The 18,212-nt window shown below is 48.2% G+C and overlaps 1 protein-coding gene across 4 annotated transcripts in view; it reads right to left on the bottom strand.

Annotated features, from left to right (window-relative positions):
• Positions 1–13,712, bottom strand: part of GNG12 (G protein subunit gamma 12) — a 116,695-nt gene extending 102,983 nt beyond the window's left edge. The window contains exon 1 of one of the 4 annotated variants that reach the window (XM_070592334.1): positions 13,417–13,712. The gene's annotated coding sequence lies outside the window, so the exon portion shown is untranslated. Of the gene's footprint in view, positions 1–5,756; positions 6,461–9,549; positions 9,710–10,987; positions 11,132–13,416 lie in introns of those variants that run through there. The other 3 variants (XM_070592331.1, XM_070592333.1, XM_070592332.1) reach the window with 3 other exon arrangements.
• Positions 13,713–18,212: the final 4,500 nt, after the last annotated feature.

Genomic DNA, 18,212 nt, shown 5'->3' with positions numbered 1-18,212 from the left:
TCACATTTGAACCTCCCCGATATAGGGATGACTGTTTCTGGTAGGCAGACTGGTCCCCCAAAGATGCCCACGCCCTGATCCCTGCAATCTGTGCGTATGTTCTGTTAACATGGCGAAAGGGACGTGGCAGATGTAACTAAGGTTACAGACCTTAATACAAGGGGAGCAGTCTGCACTATCCAGGTGGGCCCAATGGAATCAAAAGCCCTTACAAGTAGAGAGCTTTCTCTGTCTGGAGGCAAAGGGATGGAGCAGAAGGAGACTCAACGAGATTCCAGGCATGAGATGGACTTGTTGCGCTGTTGCTGGCTCTGAGATGTAGGGTCGAAGTGCAAGGACCAGAGAGAGGTCTCTAAGAGCTGAGGGTGGCCTGCAGCTGACAGCCAGCAAGGAAATAGGGACCTCAGTCCTAGAACTGCAAGGAACCGGATTCTACCAACAACCTGAACGACCTTGCAAACAGATCCTCCCGAGCCTCCTAAAAGGATCTCAGACTTGCAAAACCCAGAACAGAGAACGCAGCCGAGCCCACACTGACTCCGACCTACAGAACTGAGAGGTAATACACCTGTGTTGCTTTAAGCTGCTAAATACGTGGTAATCTGCTAGGGCAGCCACAGAAAACTAATACACCCTTAGGGCTGCCGTGGGTTACAGGTGCATCGGCAGCATTTTTTTCCTTAGTGGAACATAGAATAATGGCACATCTCATAACTGATGGCGTCTTAGATTTGTTGTAATATGGTCTTATCATCTCTATTTTGCAAATGGACGATCTGACAGGTCAGGTGACTTGGGCAGGTGACTCAGACGGCAAGCTCGAGCTCTGAACCATCATGTGCACTGTCAGAGAGCACAGGGCTGGAAAACCCTGCCAAAACACCAAGGAATAGCTACCACCACCTCCCCAGACCCATGTATGACATGGGATCCCTAACACGGATGACCACAAAGACCCAGCTGGGTCCAGAAGGTACCTACCCTTAGAAGTGTTCATTCCTCCACTATCGATGGAGTACCCCGAGGTGCTAAGTACTCTCCTAGGTACTGGGGAGGGAACAGGAGCCTGTGCATATGAAGCTGACAGTACAGTGGGGAGATCAACACAACAGCAACAGAGAGAAATGCTGGAAGAAACACAAAGCACCAGAGAGCTGAACACCAACCTTCAGCAAAGGAACAACCCACAGACTCAGGAGCAGAAGAGAGAGCATGTGGGGCCTAGAAGATCAGATCCTCCTCTTTGGAGCCTTCACGGGCCGCTACTAAAAGTGCGGATTCTGAGAAGGAGAGTTTGTTGTTGTGGGGTTTTCCGGTTGGTTTGCAGGGTGTTTTCGTTGTTCTTTGACGGAGGTGTAGGCTAAGTTTATACAGGACTGCCTCGTATGAATTTCTAAAAAGCAAACCAAAGAAACCACAGTCATCTTTTCACTCAACCGTAATTTCTGTCTCTTGGTGGATTTCATTTTTAAAAAGATGAAAATCAGTTTACGTAAAAATAGCATCCCAAGAGCTGACTGCAAGAGCACCTCAAAAAGAAAGATGATTCTGTGCAACTCCAACCCTGCGCCCTTCGTCGGATCCTCAACTCCGGCCGCCCTCCTGACGCTGTCCTTTCCTCTCCTCTTCTCTTTCACCTTGGAAACAGAGACAGCTCTCTGATGGTGAAATCAAAGGGAGAACAGGAGCCCGATTCAGCAGGTAAACAAAAGATACAGCATGTGTGACCTTTCCAGAGAGGCACGTAAATGGAAAACTCTAGATTTCTTAGAAGATTTTGCAGGGAAATGCCATTGGAATTTATATATTCTCTCTCTTTCTCGTTTTTTTGAGAGGGAGAAATGCTAGACTAGAAGATCATCCTCATAATGGTTTTGGAGAAGCCCCAGTTTAATAATCCCATTAGCCGAAAACTATTTATAAATCAGACATTAGCAACTGGCATAAAACCCTACTTTCATTTCTCTCGATTTTGCACTGACAATTTGGCAGCCCACTCTACCCTTAGGCCCAAAAGAGCCATCACGTTCTTAAGTCTGTATTTAAGACATTTTGACAGTGATGGAGGCCAGAGGCTTGCTTTAGGTGGAAAGGTGGATAAATGCCCACAACTGGACAGACACGCCACAACAGAGCACAGGAAGAGATGTACAAACGGCCCCAGACCTCCACCTCACTCACAACTCGAAAAATTCAAATGACTTCAAGTTACTATTTCTCACCAACGAGATTAGCAAAAATGAAAAGAGCTGACACACGTCTCACTGGCGGGCTGTGGGGAAACACGCCATCCAATACATTGCCGGGGAGAGGGCAAAATGAGTCAGCCTTCCTGGGGGCGGGGGGGTTACAGGGCCCTGTGATTCGGCAGGCCCACTTCTGGGAACCAATCCTTTAGGGACACCTGCACGAACGCAAAATGACTTACTACACCTTTACTTGTCACAGCACTGTTTGTAACAGCGAAAGATGGGTAGCAACCCAAAGGTCCAGCAATACGGTGTTGGTCAAACGCACTACGCGGTACATTCAGGACACCGACAACTATCGTGCTGTTAGAGAGGGAGGGAGAGCTCTAAGTGCTGAGAGAGTGATCTCCGGGACATAGTGCCAACTTTAAAGAGCAAGGTACAGAACAGTACATAAAATATATCATCTTTTGTGAAAGGAGGGAGAAGAGTAACAGTATATATTCTAGCGTGCTTGTATTTACAAGGTGCAAACCGTAGAGAGTGGGGAAAGGCCTGGATGGGGATGGGATGGGAGCAAGAGCCCTCAGTGTTTACCTTTTTATATATGGTTGTGAGGTTTTTTTGCACCATATAAATACATGACCAATTTTAAAAAACGAAGAGTTCGTATAAGTCATTTTTCACAGGAGTGTGAAGAACAGGACAAGACCAGCTTGGGAGCCACAATACTAAGGAGTTCAGCTCAGAAGGGTCTGGGGAGCCCGGGCTGAGGCAGGCGAGTTCTCACGTAGACATCAGGGAATCAGAGAACCCGGGTCCAGAGTTCAGGAGGCGAGCACAGCGAGCATGGGGAGGTTGACCTCTGCCCCATTTTATAGCACCTGCTGGGTGTGGGTGTCCCTGAGCCCCTGATATTTATTACAGCCAGAAGGAAGTCAGAGAACTTAGGTGAATGGGCGGCAAAGACAGAAAGGCTAGGATTACCTCCCAGGCAGCCTGCCAGGGGCATTTATTTGCTTTCTAGATTTGGACAGTAATGGCTGAAGTATGCTGCTTATCAAATATTTATGTTAAAAAACAGGGCAAAGCAGGTGCTGGAATATTCTGGTTAATTCAACAGAGAGATATTCCTGAAAAGTTGAGACTCCTGGAATTCTGTAAAATCCAATCATACTGGAAATGCAACAGGTACATTTGCTATCCAAAGGAATTCTGTGTGGAAGTCTTTGTTAGGAATTCTTTTCCCCTGCTATTTTGGGAATCTGAGCTCGCCTGAAGAAGACTGCATTTAACCAGATTAGATGTGAAGGGCGGTCAGGTCTCTGCGCCCGTGGTCTCTCCATGAAGCAGCAGAGGGCCGAGGTCCTAAGTAGGAACCAGCACGGTCCTCTCTGGAACCACTGGCTTCAGGCTGATCCACTGGCCATGGCCGCTCTCACCTGCTGCAGGACTGCCTCTCCGCAGAGGAGCCAGGAAGAGGAAGTGAATTCTGAGAGCCAGCTGTCTAAAGGATCGACTTAAAAGAAAAAGCCTGCGAGAAGTGCCAATTGGCACCGAGGGGGACACGGACACACTCCCTGACTTAGTTTTTCATAGCTTTGGCAACAAGGTTCCCCACTTCTTACCCTAAACTAGAAAAGTCTTCTCACACAGGAAGCCACAGGTGAGTTCCGAAGGTTCCCACAGCCACTGTCCTTTGCATCCTGTCCCAAGGGGGGGGCCCACAGCCAAGAAATAACTAACAGGAATCCCTCTGCACATTCCCATGAGGCACCACTGCATCCCCTCCTCAGGGGGAGGGCAAGAAGGGAGCAGGGACCCTGGCACCATCAGGCGACACTGAGATGTTGCTGGTGTTTGACTGACAGTAAACAGTAACTGCCCCCAGGAGATGATGCCCTGAGGGGGAGGAAGCCGGCCACAGGGAACATGGCCCTCTCAACGTGCAGTTCCCAGAAGACACAATCGATGTTACTTTTTTGATTAAAAAAGAACCCTGGCTCGTGCACCTTGCTGGCACACACTGCAAAGAACATGGTTTTAGTCCTTCATTCCACTGGCATTTGTTAGGCACCTACTAGGTGCCAGAGGCTGCGGGTGCATTTAGAGGGTCACTGTGGCTGATGGGGCCTCGAGAGGCACAGCAGCTGCTGGCCACGTCATGCCTTCATGTGAGTCAGAAACAGGCCAGCCCTCCAAGTGGACCTAGCCTTGCCCGCCTGACGGTGTCAGAAAGAAGTACCCGTTCCATCCAGCAGAGGCAGTTCTAGCCCAGGACACATGGTTTTTGAGCAGATTTGAGTTCTCACTTGCTTCCTTGGCTAGGCATTCTTGTGCAGTGAACAACCTGTACAAGAGTTCAAGGAAGCTCTGTCAAGAAGCCACAATCCAATCTTTCCGCTTCTTGGCCAGACATGTAACCCTCCCCTGACAAGTCTGAGCTGCCAGTCATGACCTGTCCACCCATGTGAAGCCCGGAGGTCTAACTCAAAGGGTTTCAGCAGTGCAGGCACAGGACAGGCCTGCTGGTTTCAATACTCTTTCAATTTGCCCGAGATTCTGATTGAATAAATCTGGCGTGATGGTTTTCTATCCATCAAGTCCTCACTAAGCCTCAATCAAGTCCAGGCAGCTTTTGGAGTTTGATTCCTCTTTCCATCCTTAGACTTAGCTCACACTGAGAGCTGAACTCTGTTGCTTCTCTGCAATCATTTCTCCCAGAAAAACAGACAAAATTTAAGGTCACTGCAAGCTTGGGATCTTAGTCAAAGGGTCCCAGTGGGGGCTGAGGGTTTAATGTCCAGTGCTCAGGGACATCTTGGCTGGTAGCATCTAAATAGAAGCCTGCTTATTCTACTTCGGTAAAGTTAACATTCCACTCCCAATGGGCTCATGCGGGTTTGCACACAGCCGTTGGGAATGAAGGCAACTCTCTACACATGGAATGCAAGAGCAGAGAAGACGACTGACTCAGAGCGCACTCCAGTGAGCATCCGTGATGATGCCCACCCATGCCAAACTAGAAGCTGCGCTTCTCTCGTCAGTCAGCCAGAGGGGATCCTGTGTCAGTTACGTGACATCGACCACAATGGGAATGGGAGTCCATTCTGTAAGAAAGCACGAGGATCATAAGGCCTCCTGACCCTCCGGCCCCAAAGTCACCTGCTTACAATCAGTGAATGTGAAAAATTACAAAAGATTCTTAGTAACTGATTCACCAAGACAGAACTAAAAGAATTCTTTTAGCTCCTAATTCTCCAGCAGAGTGGAAAGTAGCGAAAGTCTTAACAGTCTGCAACACCCTGGTTTTTATTACACAGTAATCCTCTGAAATGCAGACCCATTAAAAGAAGACAAAAACCCTCCTTCTCAGAGGATGGCAACCAGACACTCACAGCTAAGCACTTTTATGATACCCAATAAACCTGACAGGATAAACCAAACATGCAAGTGACAGTAGAAATGATTTTCAAGAGACTCGGCAATAAAAGGAATAACCCAGCTAGAAGTAACTTCAGTCAAATCACCTCCACGCTCTGCCCTGGATCCAAGCCACCTGCTTACCACTCTCCTCTCGTTCCTGTGAGAGGGCAGGACCTGCTCCTGGGGGCTGGTTCCAGAACAGGACCTGGCACGCCAGTGCCTTCGTCTGTACCCTCAAGGCCCTGCTGAAGAGTCCAGGGACGGGAGAGGCCGAGTTCACAGAGCGCTTCAGGCCTGCTGGGTCTCTGAGGCAATTCTGGAAGTTCAACATCTATGGCCGAAGAGGGGTGAGCCCAATGGAAGGCACCTCGAATTCTCCTCCGGGTGGTCCTCTCACCCCTGAAAGGAGCCCTCTCCTCTGTTGCTCTTGGTTTGATTGATAGCTTCTAAAGGGACTTCCTCCATGAAGTTCCCTTCCCCAGTTTTGGCTGGACGCCCCTCCACGGCAGCTCCTAGCAGAGTGCTCAGAGCATGGGGCGTGCAGGCAGAACCTCTGGGTCGAACGATGGCCTTGCCACTGAGGGAGCCTCAGCTTCCTCCCCTGGCTGCTGTAAGGGCTCAGCAAGTTCACATCTGTAAACGGCTTGGACCAGGGCCCAGGATGCAGAACAGCTCAGTGCATGGAATCACATGACTCTGCTGTATCTTTTATCTCTCGAACTTTCTGCTTCAGCTAAGCACACTTCTGTCTTCCTCAAGACTGTCTTGGAGGCATCGGACACAGTGAAGATGCCGTGTGGACACAGCTCGGCAATGCAGAGCCCGGCTCTGGGAAGTGACAACTTCTGCAGAGTCAAGGTTAGTGGCCTTGGTCAGTGTGCAGAACCTAATTTCAAACATCTCTGATGAAGCTAAACCTACAAACATCCGAAAGGGCCTCTCTTTTACAGCCAAACAGTTTTCACTATGAGGGTTTTCACATTAACTTAAGGACCTTCAACTGCTATGCAAGCTGGTGTTTTTTTCTAAAACAACAAAATCCTGCTATTTGTAGCTAATAAACCAGAGTTTTTATTGAGTAACTGTTACACAAATGGATTACTGTTATTATAGATACATGTTCACTGGGGAAAATGGAGGGAGAAAAGGGGAAAGCACCATAATCCCACTGTCCACCTGTCCATACTTTCTTTGAGACTTCCTTTTCTAAGATCAGTTTAACTTTTTTTAAACCTGGTTGTAACTGTAATAATGCACCGTAACTATGCCCACTGCTCTTCTCCTTCTGCCCCTATAACATGGACACTATGGATTAGGGATTTTTTTTTTTTTTTGAGGAAGATTAGCCCTGAGCTAACGTCTGCTGCCAATCTTCCTCTTTTTGCGGGAGGAAGACTGGCCCTGAGTTAACATCCGTGCCCATCTTCCTCTACCTTATATGCAGGACACCTACCACAGCATGGCTTGCGAAGCGGTGCCATGTCCGCACCTGGGATCCAAACCCGCGAACCCCGGGCTGCAGAAGTGGAACGTGCACACTTAACCACTGCGCCACCGGGCCAGCCCCTGGATTATGGGGTTTTTTTTTTAAGGTTCTAATAAGAAAGTAAAATGGGATTGAGATCTAGGAGAATTAATTTGTTAACAAATTAACATTGTGATTCATTTCACATTTAAAAGATGCAACAATTGCCTAATTATATTCTCTTACTTCATAAGCACTGTTTGGCAGGACTTTTTAAATTACTGAGCTTTTTAAGATTTTTGGGAAACATTAAAATTTTGTATAGCTGTTTTCCTGTTACAAAAATAATACAGGCTCATTACATAACACTTAGAAAGAGAAAATTTCAGGAAGTAGTAACTTCATGTTAATATTTATTGCACATAGACAGTGCCAGGCACTCTTCTAAATGCTTTAGAAAGATTAACTCATTTATTCCTCACAACACCTCATTGACGCACAGAGATATTAAGTAACTTGCCCACACTCTACCTAGAAGCATAAGCCAGGGATCCATCACTATGCTATGATGTTCTAGGAGTGAAAAGAATCAATAATTTATTCAACCACGTCCTGCACTGCTTCAGAGCAGAATGTCATAGGCAAGAAACGATTCATAATAACACTGTACCCTTTACAGTTATTAAAAATATTATAAAGCACAGTCCCTGTGGAGCCATTAGTAAAATGAGAAGCCACCTGTGGCACAAGCTACGCCTGGGATCAATGCAATCCTGTGCACCTGATGTGCAGTACGAAAAAGCAACAGGCTTGCAAAAGGGTTTGTTTTAAAGGTGAAAGCATTTTCAAAAGGTTGCAAATGATTCAATCACACGATGAGCAGATTCCCCTAATTGACTGAACACCCCTTCTCACAAAAGTTTACAGTCAGTCACAAGGCTCCTACAGAACATTTAGGAAACACTCCCAGTCAATCCTAAACTCTTACAGCTTATCTGTTGGCACTGGACATCAGTATATGAAAAAGTAAATAACTGGATATCCTTGGGTCACATTTTTTCATACTTTAATTAAAAATCATACTTGGTTAAAGACTAATACTTCTGTTTCTGGTTTAATTTCCTACCCAGGGCTAATAAACACGACTATTCGAAATGTAACTTCTCTTTAAATTTAAAGATGATTAATGAAATGTTTCTGACTGCCTGGCTCTAAAAATATTATATGACTGTAACTTCAGCTTTAAAAGCATATTAAAACTATTAATCCATTAATCATAATTTCCATACTGTTATGGTAGAAACATGACACACAAATGTACAGAAATATTAACACGCATCTCTATATCTCTAGCTCCATCTATCTAGTTATCTAGCTATATAATCAGGTACCTCCTATGGAATTTAAAATTATGCAATCTAGCATCTCCAGAAAGTTCAAGCTGCCATCTTGTAATTTATCCGTAGCCTGCTGCTAAAGTAAGCTAAATAAATAAAATACCTAATAATTTTGAACATTAACTGTGAGTTCATAAAGTGTTTTCCAAAGATTATTTCATATACTTTCATAAAAACCCTAGAGATAGAGACCACCTTAATCTCCATTTTACAAATCAGACTGAAAAAGGTTAAGCAACTAATATTCCCATCTAGGTCTGTCTGACACCAAAACCCACACCCCCAAACCGTTAAACTCTTCTCTTCCAAATCAGGCCTCAGAAAAATTTTATTTGGTTTCCACGATTTACCTCCCTAGATTAAGCTTAAGTTGACATATAAAACTTAAAACAAAAACAACACACCCAATAGAAATCCAACACAATAAATGAGACAATTCTAAATCTGAAACTTTCTTTTCCTCTCCGAGAGAGGTTTGCAACATTAAAAAAACAAAACTGATCTGGTATCGGCTAACCATTTCTTCAAGCGTTTTAATTAAACCTCTTTGCCCTCACAACTTGACAAACCCCCCCATGACCCTCAACAAGTGACAACAGAAGCCCAACACTGCCAACCTCACTGTTGGAGAGCTAGTCTTTCAAACGACACCGGAGCTCGCCACACAGAAAGTTTTTATAATAATTAATCTTTTCAGTCTCTCGTGAAACACACTCATATTTTTACGTATTTCCACACAAATCGAAATGCTGTTGCGGCTCAATACTCAGTAAATGACCTGGGTTAAACACAGTAAAAATAGGACTGCATCTTTTATAAGGTCTAGAGGCACAGTCGTTGGATTGTTGGGCATTTGTGGGACTAAACCAGGGTTTTACGGTGCTGGTTAACTGTTAGGGAAGGCAAAGAAGGCAGAAACATTTAAGTCCTTTTATCCCTGAAATCTCTGTAAAACGTCTGATTACTTTTAGAAACAGTGGGTGTGTGAATCACATGTTTGTTTATTGAAAAAGGGGCTTGCTGATACACACAATTTGGTTATTTTTTTTAAAAAAACAAAACGGCTCCTTACTTGAACGTGATTGTTTTGGCAACAGCCGAGCCCAGCCCAGCCCGGCCCTCGGCGCGCTGCCTGCCTTCCTGGTTCTCCGAGGTGAGGCCGCCATCCTGCCATCACTCACGCCGGGCTGAGGAGCCGGCGAGGTGCAGCGTGGGGCCAGCGCTTTCGAAACGGAGCCAAACTCCGCTTCCAAAGCACAGGACACACAGCCACGGACCCCGCCTCCGACAACAGCCAAAAGATGCATTACAGACAATCTATTCAGAGGAAGCTACAAGAGCCCCAGGAAACATAAACAGTGTCAGCGGAGACAGCAGCGGGGAGAGGAAATAACTGATGGGAAGGAAGCTAACCCTGTGAAGTTGGTCCAGCTCCACAAGGTCTAATAAACTCCCGGTCTGTTTCCACTCGCAGCAGCCATGAAACGTGCCCTGACACGTGGGCGCAGGGGACCTCCCTTCTCCCCGGGTTTTGGCCATTTCCTTCTCTGTGCTCCTGTTTGTATACAACTACGCCCGGACAGGGGTGACCACCAAGATGACAGGCCTCCGCAGCTCCTTCACTCCGATTTCGGTCGTCCAAAGTTTTGTTCCAAGGCGGAGATTTAACGAGAAGCCCGAGTTCCTTTTCGAAAGTTATGAATGGCTTAAGCCAAGTTCACAAGATAGAAACACCCGGCGAGGGACAACCGAGTGTCGGGAGACGCCAGTCACAGCGTTTTAAAATTAGCTTTAATTGATATGCCCTAGTTAAAATTTTAAAAAGAAGAGGAAATGCCCCTGACTCAAGTAGTAAGGGTCTAGGAATCCTTTAAAAAAATTCACGCAAGACTCCTGTCTGAGTCCTGACCTCCTATACTACCTGCAACACCCGCTCGGGATCCCTGGCTGCCGGGGTCCCCACGGGAGGGGCGGCCCGGGGTCCCCTCGCCGCGCCCCCCAAGTCCCCGCCAGTCCCCAGCGCCGCGCGCCCTCCAGGGCTGCGCAGCCGCTCGCCGGCCCCCAGAAGGAAGAAAGTAGGGGAGAGGGGCGTGGCGCCCGGGCCCCCCAGATGCCCGCTCTCCCCCAAAGCCGGCCCCGCCGCGAGCAAGGGCCGGGCACACCGGGCCTCCCCACCCAGCCGGGGACGGCCGCGCGCCGGCGAGGAGGCAGCGCGCGCCGAGACCTGCCCCCGCCCCCGCCCGGGCCCGAGGGGCCCACTGCCCGCGCCCCGGCCGCCCGTCGAGGCCAGCGCGCCGGCCGCCTCCCGGGCTCGCGTCCCGGGCCTCCCCCCCTCCGGCGCCCCGCGTCCCGACCAGTCCCCGCCCTCCGGGACACTTCCCTCCTTCCTTCCTTCCTCCGCTCCCTCCCTCCGCCTCGCTTCCCAGCCCCGGGGACTCGGGGCGGCCCCCCGCCAGCCGGCCGCCACCCCGCGCTGCGCCCGTCCCCGCGGGGACCGGCCCGCCGCTCACCCGCCTGCGCTGCCGCCCCGCCGCCGCCGCCGCCGGGACTCGGTCTCCAAGGGCTCCTGGCGACGGCTCCGAGCGCCCTCCGCCTCCTCTCCGCCGGCCGGCTCCGCCCGCCCGGGGAGGCGGGGCGCACAGCCCGACGGGCGGGGCGCGGCCCGGCCTCCCTCCGCGGCCCGGCCCCCTCCCTGCGGCCGGCGCCCCGGCCCGCCCGGCTTCGGCCGCCGAGCCCGCGTCGTCCCGGGCCGGCGGAGGGGAGCGGCCGCGGGCTGGGCGGCTCCGCAAACGTCTGGCCGCCTTGGCCGTCCCCATTTTCCCTTCTCGGAATTCACGGAGGCCCTGGCGTCCAAGGACTCGCGGACACCCCCGCTTCACGACCCTCCACGGGGCCGCCCCGACTCCTTGGAAGGTTCCTTCGCGTGCGAACGCCTGGCCAACCCTTATGCCAAGCGTCCCCTGGGCCGCGAATATGCTGGCTGCCAACCCCCTACACAAAAGTTAGGCTCTGCTCCAGGAATTTCTTAAGAAAACAGTCACAGTAAAATTTAAAGGGCCCTGGGGCAACGGAGAGATTTTGTTTCCCAGAAAGTGGAGCTATAACTGCGGACTGTTGAATTTGAAGTCCATCCGCCCGTCTTGAGCTTCCCCTCCATCTCTCCCCGGTAAAATTTGTGTCTCCGAATGCCCAGTACCTGGCAGAGTTGTGCGTAATAGTTGGATTTGGTTGGTCTTTTCTGGATGGATTCAGGTCGGGTAGTTTGAAGAGCCACTTCTATTTCTAGAGACTTCAAACCGTTCAAACGTATAGCCATTCAACAAACATTCATTGAACACCTGCCGTGTGCCAAGCATGGTGCTGAAGGTGATGGGGGAGTTACAAAGATGCATCAGACAGGGAGCTCACCCTCGAAGAGTCCAGAGAGAGTCCAGAAGAGGGATGTGCAGAAATCTTACATTCAGCAGACTTCCCGCAAATTCCTAGGTATCTGCTTTCTTGTTTGACAGGGTGGAGAAAAAAGAGAAGGTGAGGCCAAAGTAGGTCATTTAGAACCAGTGTGGGCAGAGTCCATGTTTGAAATGGAGTCTAGAAGTGTTGGTGAGGGATGTCTGCGTGTTGGCTTTCACCAAGTAAAGAGAAGGGAAGCCAAGGGGAGCTGGGAGCCAAGGGCTGCCGTGAGGACATTGTCTTCACTCTTAGCTTCCTCCTGACCCCTACTCAAGGGTCATCCTCCGGAAAATCGTTTGAGCAGAGTGCAGAAGGGATGCTAACGTTGGAGGAAGTGTGTGGTTGGATGTCTTGCCCCAGGAGTGTGGTCTTTGCAAACTGTGGATGGCAGTGGTGGTTGGGTGCAAGCCACAGCCTCCTGGGGGCAGCCTTTATTTCCCTCTCTGTCCAGTGGTAGGAAATGCTTGACTGATTCACGCACAGATGATGACAGTTCAAAGGCTCCACCCTAAACCGAGCAGCTGATGCCAACAGGGCCTGAGATGGTCCTATGCTGAGGTTTGTATCTTTTGCCTGCAGACTGTGGAAGCAACTTCAACAGCCTTACCACTCACTGCCTTTTCTGGGGGGCTGTGTAGTTTAGTAAGTGCTAACCGATTATCATGTACATAATCTCATTTGTTTCTTACAAAAACCTGGAAACTGAGGCACTAAAAACTTAAGTGGCTTATCAAAGGTTTTCTAATTCAGTACTGTTCAAAGTGTGGACCACAGAACCGTGACCATCTGGAAACTGTTACCCATCTGTAATGGGATAAGCATAGGAATTGAAGATGAGCGTGTAGAAACTTTTATAGCAATTTGACTGAGTAATTTTCTGCCTATTCTATCTAATAACTAAAAATATGGCCTTGTCTTTTATATATTTCTTTTATTTCATTTTTCTCATTATCCCTTTTGTATTTATCATGTCGTTCAAAAGCATCAGCCCGCAAGAGATTGAAAATAAAATGCCACAGACAGTTTGAGAAGCACGGATCTGGTTAGTAGCAAGGCAGGAATAATAAGAGCTGACATTCACCACTTCCTACCTGGCAGGTGTTTTAAGTGTTCTGCATACACTGACTCTTTTAATCCTCCTAATAACACTAGCAGGTAGGCACGGGCAGGTTAAGCCGTGCAGTCCAAAAGTGGCGGAGCCAGAATTCAAACCCAAGGTGCCTGGCCCCAGATGTGGTGTTTTACCCACAGCCCTGGATCCAGTGCTTTCTACTCTGCTGATCTGTCCAAATTCCCATCGTTCACATTCCACCCTTACATCAGTGTACCTCCTATATGATTTTTAATTGATATTTTTGATTGGCTTGCTTTTGTTATTTCTTACATATATTATCCTTGCTGTTAGTAGTTCCAACCATGAAATTGTGGGTTTGATAAGTAAAGCCTCAGTCTTTTACTCAAAAAGAAGATGGATGAGCAGAAATCTTACCATTCGGCAGTCTTCCTGCATCTCCCTAGGTGTCTGCTTTCTGTTTGTCAGGGTGGAGACAAACCTTAGAGTACATCCTGACTCCAGCAATCAATATCAGTGTTCCGCCATGGCCCTACCCATCCTCTTCCAGTTTCACGCAAATGGTCTCCAGGTGTGCCTTCATTCCCACAACCGGTACTGCATCTCCTGGTCAGAGCACCATCCTCAGCTGCAGGATTTGCTTTGCCTGCGCACAGGACAGCTGGAAGTGCCTGGGAATTAATGTCCCTCCCTCCAAGCCCCAGCCTTTAGTCAGTGACTGAGGAGTACAGAGCTATAAATACTCCAGTTCCTTTGTCCCCTCCCCCCCTTTGGGACAACTCTGGGTGGATCTCCACTGTCTACAGAGCTTCCTACCAGTTGGGGCCAAATTCTCTCCCCTCCCCATGGGACTTTGCCTTACATCACATTCTTGCTTTCCCTTCTCACTCTCCTGGGTCCTGATTCCCGCTCCCCTACCAGTGTGTCCTAGGAACATGTCCTAATCAGGACCAGCTATGGGATTTGCAGGCTCTGATACAAAATGAAAACATGTTCATAAATTATTAAGAATTTCAAAATGGAGGGGCCTTGAGTGGTGTAGTGGTTAAGTTTGTGTGCTCCGCTTTGGCAGCCTGGGATTGGCAAGTTTGGACCCTGGGCGTGGACCTACACACTGCTCATGAAGACATGTTGTGGTGGCGTCCTATATACAAAATAGAGGAAGATTAGCACAGATGTTAGCTCGGGGACAATCTTCCTCAAGCAAAAAGAGGAAGACTGGCAACAGATGTTAGCTCAGGGCCAATCTGCCTCACCAAAAAAAAAAAGAATTTCAAGAAGGAAACAACAAAGTATCAAGCCAAGCATGGAGCCCTGTGTGACTGCACCGGTATGTGATGCTACAGGTTTCACATCAATGAAGCTGGCCTGGATGCTAATAAATCGTTTTCCCTTGAGTCCTCATCTCAGGGTCTGCTGCTGGGGAATCGAAAGCTAAGATAACTATTAAAGTAAAGACCAGCCCATTCCAAGTACTACCAAAATCATCTTGTATAACACACTGGTCGTCAGCATCACACCTTGGGAGGCCTGTCTTGTAGGGGAATGGGTTATGTCAAGTTGTACGTGAAGAGCTTTAGCCACAGAAAGAGGTCTAGCAGCTGAGAATGGTTTAGGTTAACAAGATGATGGGGCAGGAAACCTGAGGTTAGTCCCAATTCTGACAGTGAGTGTGAATTTGGGCGATACCTTAGATTGAGTTACCTGGAAACATACCTTGCGTGAAGAAGGTTTATTGGCGAGTGGTTAAAAAGATACACCTGTAAGGAAGTGGGGCTGGCAGGATTGGGCAGAGGCAGAGGCTGCCTCTCTGCGTGGTTACAGCTGAGCCTATGGCCCAGGGCGACTGCAGGGGACTGGTTCTTCAGAGTTGGACCAAATCGAGTGCAGCGGCCTGGGCCTTTGTCTCTCCGTATCCTGCCTTCCTGGGCAGAGGTGAGCCTTAGGCAGAGCAGTTCCCCGAGGGCGATGCCCACTGATGGACACAGCTGTGAATGGTCAGGAGCCTGTATTGCCAGCAGCCTGGGAATAGTGTGTCAGTGCTGAGTGCGGATGTGGGAGAGGCTCCCCAGTATACACTCTGGGCGGGTCACCTCTGAGATCTCGAGTGGCCTCAGAGCCAGACGTAAGAGGAATACTCAGCACAGCCCTGGAGGGCCTGACCCCGGGTCCCCAGGGAGCCCTGGGGCCATTCTTGGTTGCTCTCGACCTTCCTCACGCTATGAGCCCATTCAGTTTCCTATTTTTTCTTTCTCCAGACTTTTTTTAAACTCTTTTTTCCTTCGCTTTTTATGTTCTGGCTCAACAATTTTCCACCCCTCCAATGGCACTCAAGACAGATGGATCAGTCAACCAATCAATCAATCAATCAATCAAAATAAAGCAGCTGCCTATGAAAGAGCGGCAGAGCAGTAAAGTAAAATATTATGCGTAACGAGATGAGGCCTTTGAGAGTAAGTCCTGGCCTTGCCACTAACAAGCTGTGTGAATTTGGGGCAATTACTTAACTTTACTGAACCTTTGTTTGTCTTTACAGTAAAGGGATTATAAGAGAATAGTCTCTAAAGTCCCAACTCTATGGAAATTACATTGTTAGAAAGAGATGGCTTTCTTTGCTCTATAATTCCTCATGAAGCAAGCAAGCTGTCCTTACAACTCAGGACAACTGATTTTTAAAATTAATTGCAATTCCTATGTGAAGCTCCACTTCTGGGAATTTCTATTCAATATTCAATAACAACACTCTAAGTCATTGGTCAGAAAGAGACGCGTGAAGAAAGATGAAGAAATGAGACAAATCAGTCAGTCGGCGGGGGAGCAATCTTCACAGACTTGTTCTGGGGTGGCAGCTTTGCTCCCTAGGGATCTTACATGTCCTGTGCACATGGCCACGCTCTGCCTGAACCTGCCCTGGAAGTTCTGGAGAGCTCCCTCCTGTTGAATAGATCACCTGGGTAAGTGTTTCACAAACTGGTTTTTCTGCTGAGTCAGAGGCTGCCATCTTCTCATGCAGAAGTTAGGTCAGTGAGAAGCACCCACAATCGTGGAAATCCCCAGGGAGCTTGTTGAAACGTGTTTCGCCACAGGCAGGAGCTATGACCAAAATGGTGGCTATGTATCAGTAGGCAATTCAACAACAGTTCCATCTTCAAATGGGTGGGACCTCCACAGGCTTGGCAGGAGTGGCCCAGAATTGAGAAACTAACTCAAGTTAGTTGATTAATAACCCAAAATGAGCTTTCTGGCTTATTACAGAGCTTGGCCCTCTACCTCTGGAGAGCAGAAATCCCCAGACACTGTTGTCTGAGGTCAAATATATGGGTTCAAAAGTTAGCAAATTTCCCATCGTTGGAGAGGTTCAACCAGTGGTCAACTAGGAGGTGGAGATGTGGAGACTGTCACCGGGGGAAGCAACCCAAGTGTCCACCAGAGGAGATAGGGCATCTCCATCGACAGCACCCTGTGAAAAGATGTAGATCCAAAGATACTGACATGAAAAGATGCCCCGAATGTATTTTTGAGTATAGAAAACAGGTTACAGAAGAGCATGCATAGAATTTCCCGCCCATGTGTGAAAAAAGCACGCGCGCACACACACACACACACACACACACACACACGTCTGTGTGAGTATATCTGCAGTGATGTTTGTAAATGGTAATTGATTTTCTCAGGGTGGTGACGTTTCAGGTAACCTACACTTTTTTATTCTGCGTGAATTGTTTTTACAATGAACATACAGCTTTTCTATGAATAACGTGTTTTTCTTAATATTTTAAATACCTTTTTTCAAATTATAAAAAGACAAAAAAAGGCCTTGTGTAGACCAGAAGTTGGCAAAGTATGGCCAGAGGGCCAGACCACTGGCTGTTGTGTAAATAAAGTTTTATTGGAACACAACCACATCCATCCATTCATCTATTGTCTTGGCTGCTTTTGCTTTACAATGATTGAGTGGAATAGTTGTGACAGAGACCTCCCAGCCCACAAAGCCTAAAATACTTCTCTGCCTCTTTAGAAACAAAGTGTGGCAACCCTTGGTGTAGACTAGAAAACATTTTCAGTATGGCAAATTGCAGCCTAGATTTTACTAATTTTTGGATTTCAATGTATCTGAATTTTCCATTAAAACAAATGTGGTCTGTGTGTTTTAAAGTACCTCCCAGTTCTGAGTAGTGATTACAATAACACAGCAAAGTGACAATGCCAGTATTGGGTAGCCAAGGTCTACTGTTCTCTTTCCTCCTCTCCCCCCTCCCTTCCTTATTGTTTTCTTCCTCCCCCCTTTTCTCTGCCTGCTCCTCCTGCCCTTCCTCCTCCTCCTGCTCCTCCTCTTCCTTCTCATTCTTCCCATGACATAAGGTCACCATCGTGTCCTCCATTTTGCCCTGTGAAGTTCTCCCCCTGGGGAGAGGGCTAGCTGGAGGACTGAGGGTCCTCTCTCCTTCTGGCTTGGGTCTCTCCAAGATAGAATGATTGTGAAAGCCCTGGACAAAATAAATTATCCTAGGGGAGGAGGGGTGAGGTCACAAAGAATTGACCCAGACCTGTAGAAAGAAAAGCCAGGGAAGCTGTGGAGGACAAGAGGGTGTCAGGCTCCGGAAGAGAGGCTGGGAGCTGGACGGGGCAAATCCCCTCCCTCTTCCCTCATTCCTCCATCACACTCTCCTCCAGTTTTCCTTAAAGCTTCCCCTCCCACACAGTCCATCTGGCCTCCAGGTTCCCAGAGGAGATTTGGGACTTTTCCCCTTCACTGTCAGTGGTACCCAGCATCAACGCTCTCACTTACAGAAACCACATGAGCAAGGGTAACTGATGCCAGTCTGAGCGATGCCAGGCCCTTGTTCATTTCCAGAACTCGGCCAGAATGTTGGCCCTGATGTGGAATGTACTCAGAAGCTAAGTAATTAAATGGTTCAACAGAAACGTTCTCTTTGTCAACCACTCACCCCAGACCTTCCCTGAAGAAAATAGAAGGCCCCTACAGTGTCAGAAAGGGAAGCAGCCTGGTAGGCCATGATTAGATTATTGGTCCATCTATAGCTTGTGCTACTGGTTTCAACTCAGACACAGTCAACTGTGTGGGTCTGTGAGCTAAGTTGTGATGAGAATGGAAAGTATTTTCTCTGGCACTCTGATAACAGACCTGCTAATTTCATTTAGCTTTATATTCTGGTGAGAATGGAAAATACCAAGCCTGCAACCTCTGTGAC

This window comes from Equus przewalskii, chromosome 24 (genome assembly GCF_037783145.1).
Source record: "Equus przewalskii isolate Varuska chromosome 24, EquPr2, whole genome shotgun sequence".
NCBI lineage: Eukaryota > Metazoa > Chordata > Mammalia > Perissodactyla > Equidae > Equus > Equus przewalskii.
This window is presented reverse-complemented; position numbering and strand designations above follow the sequence as displayed.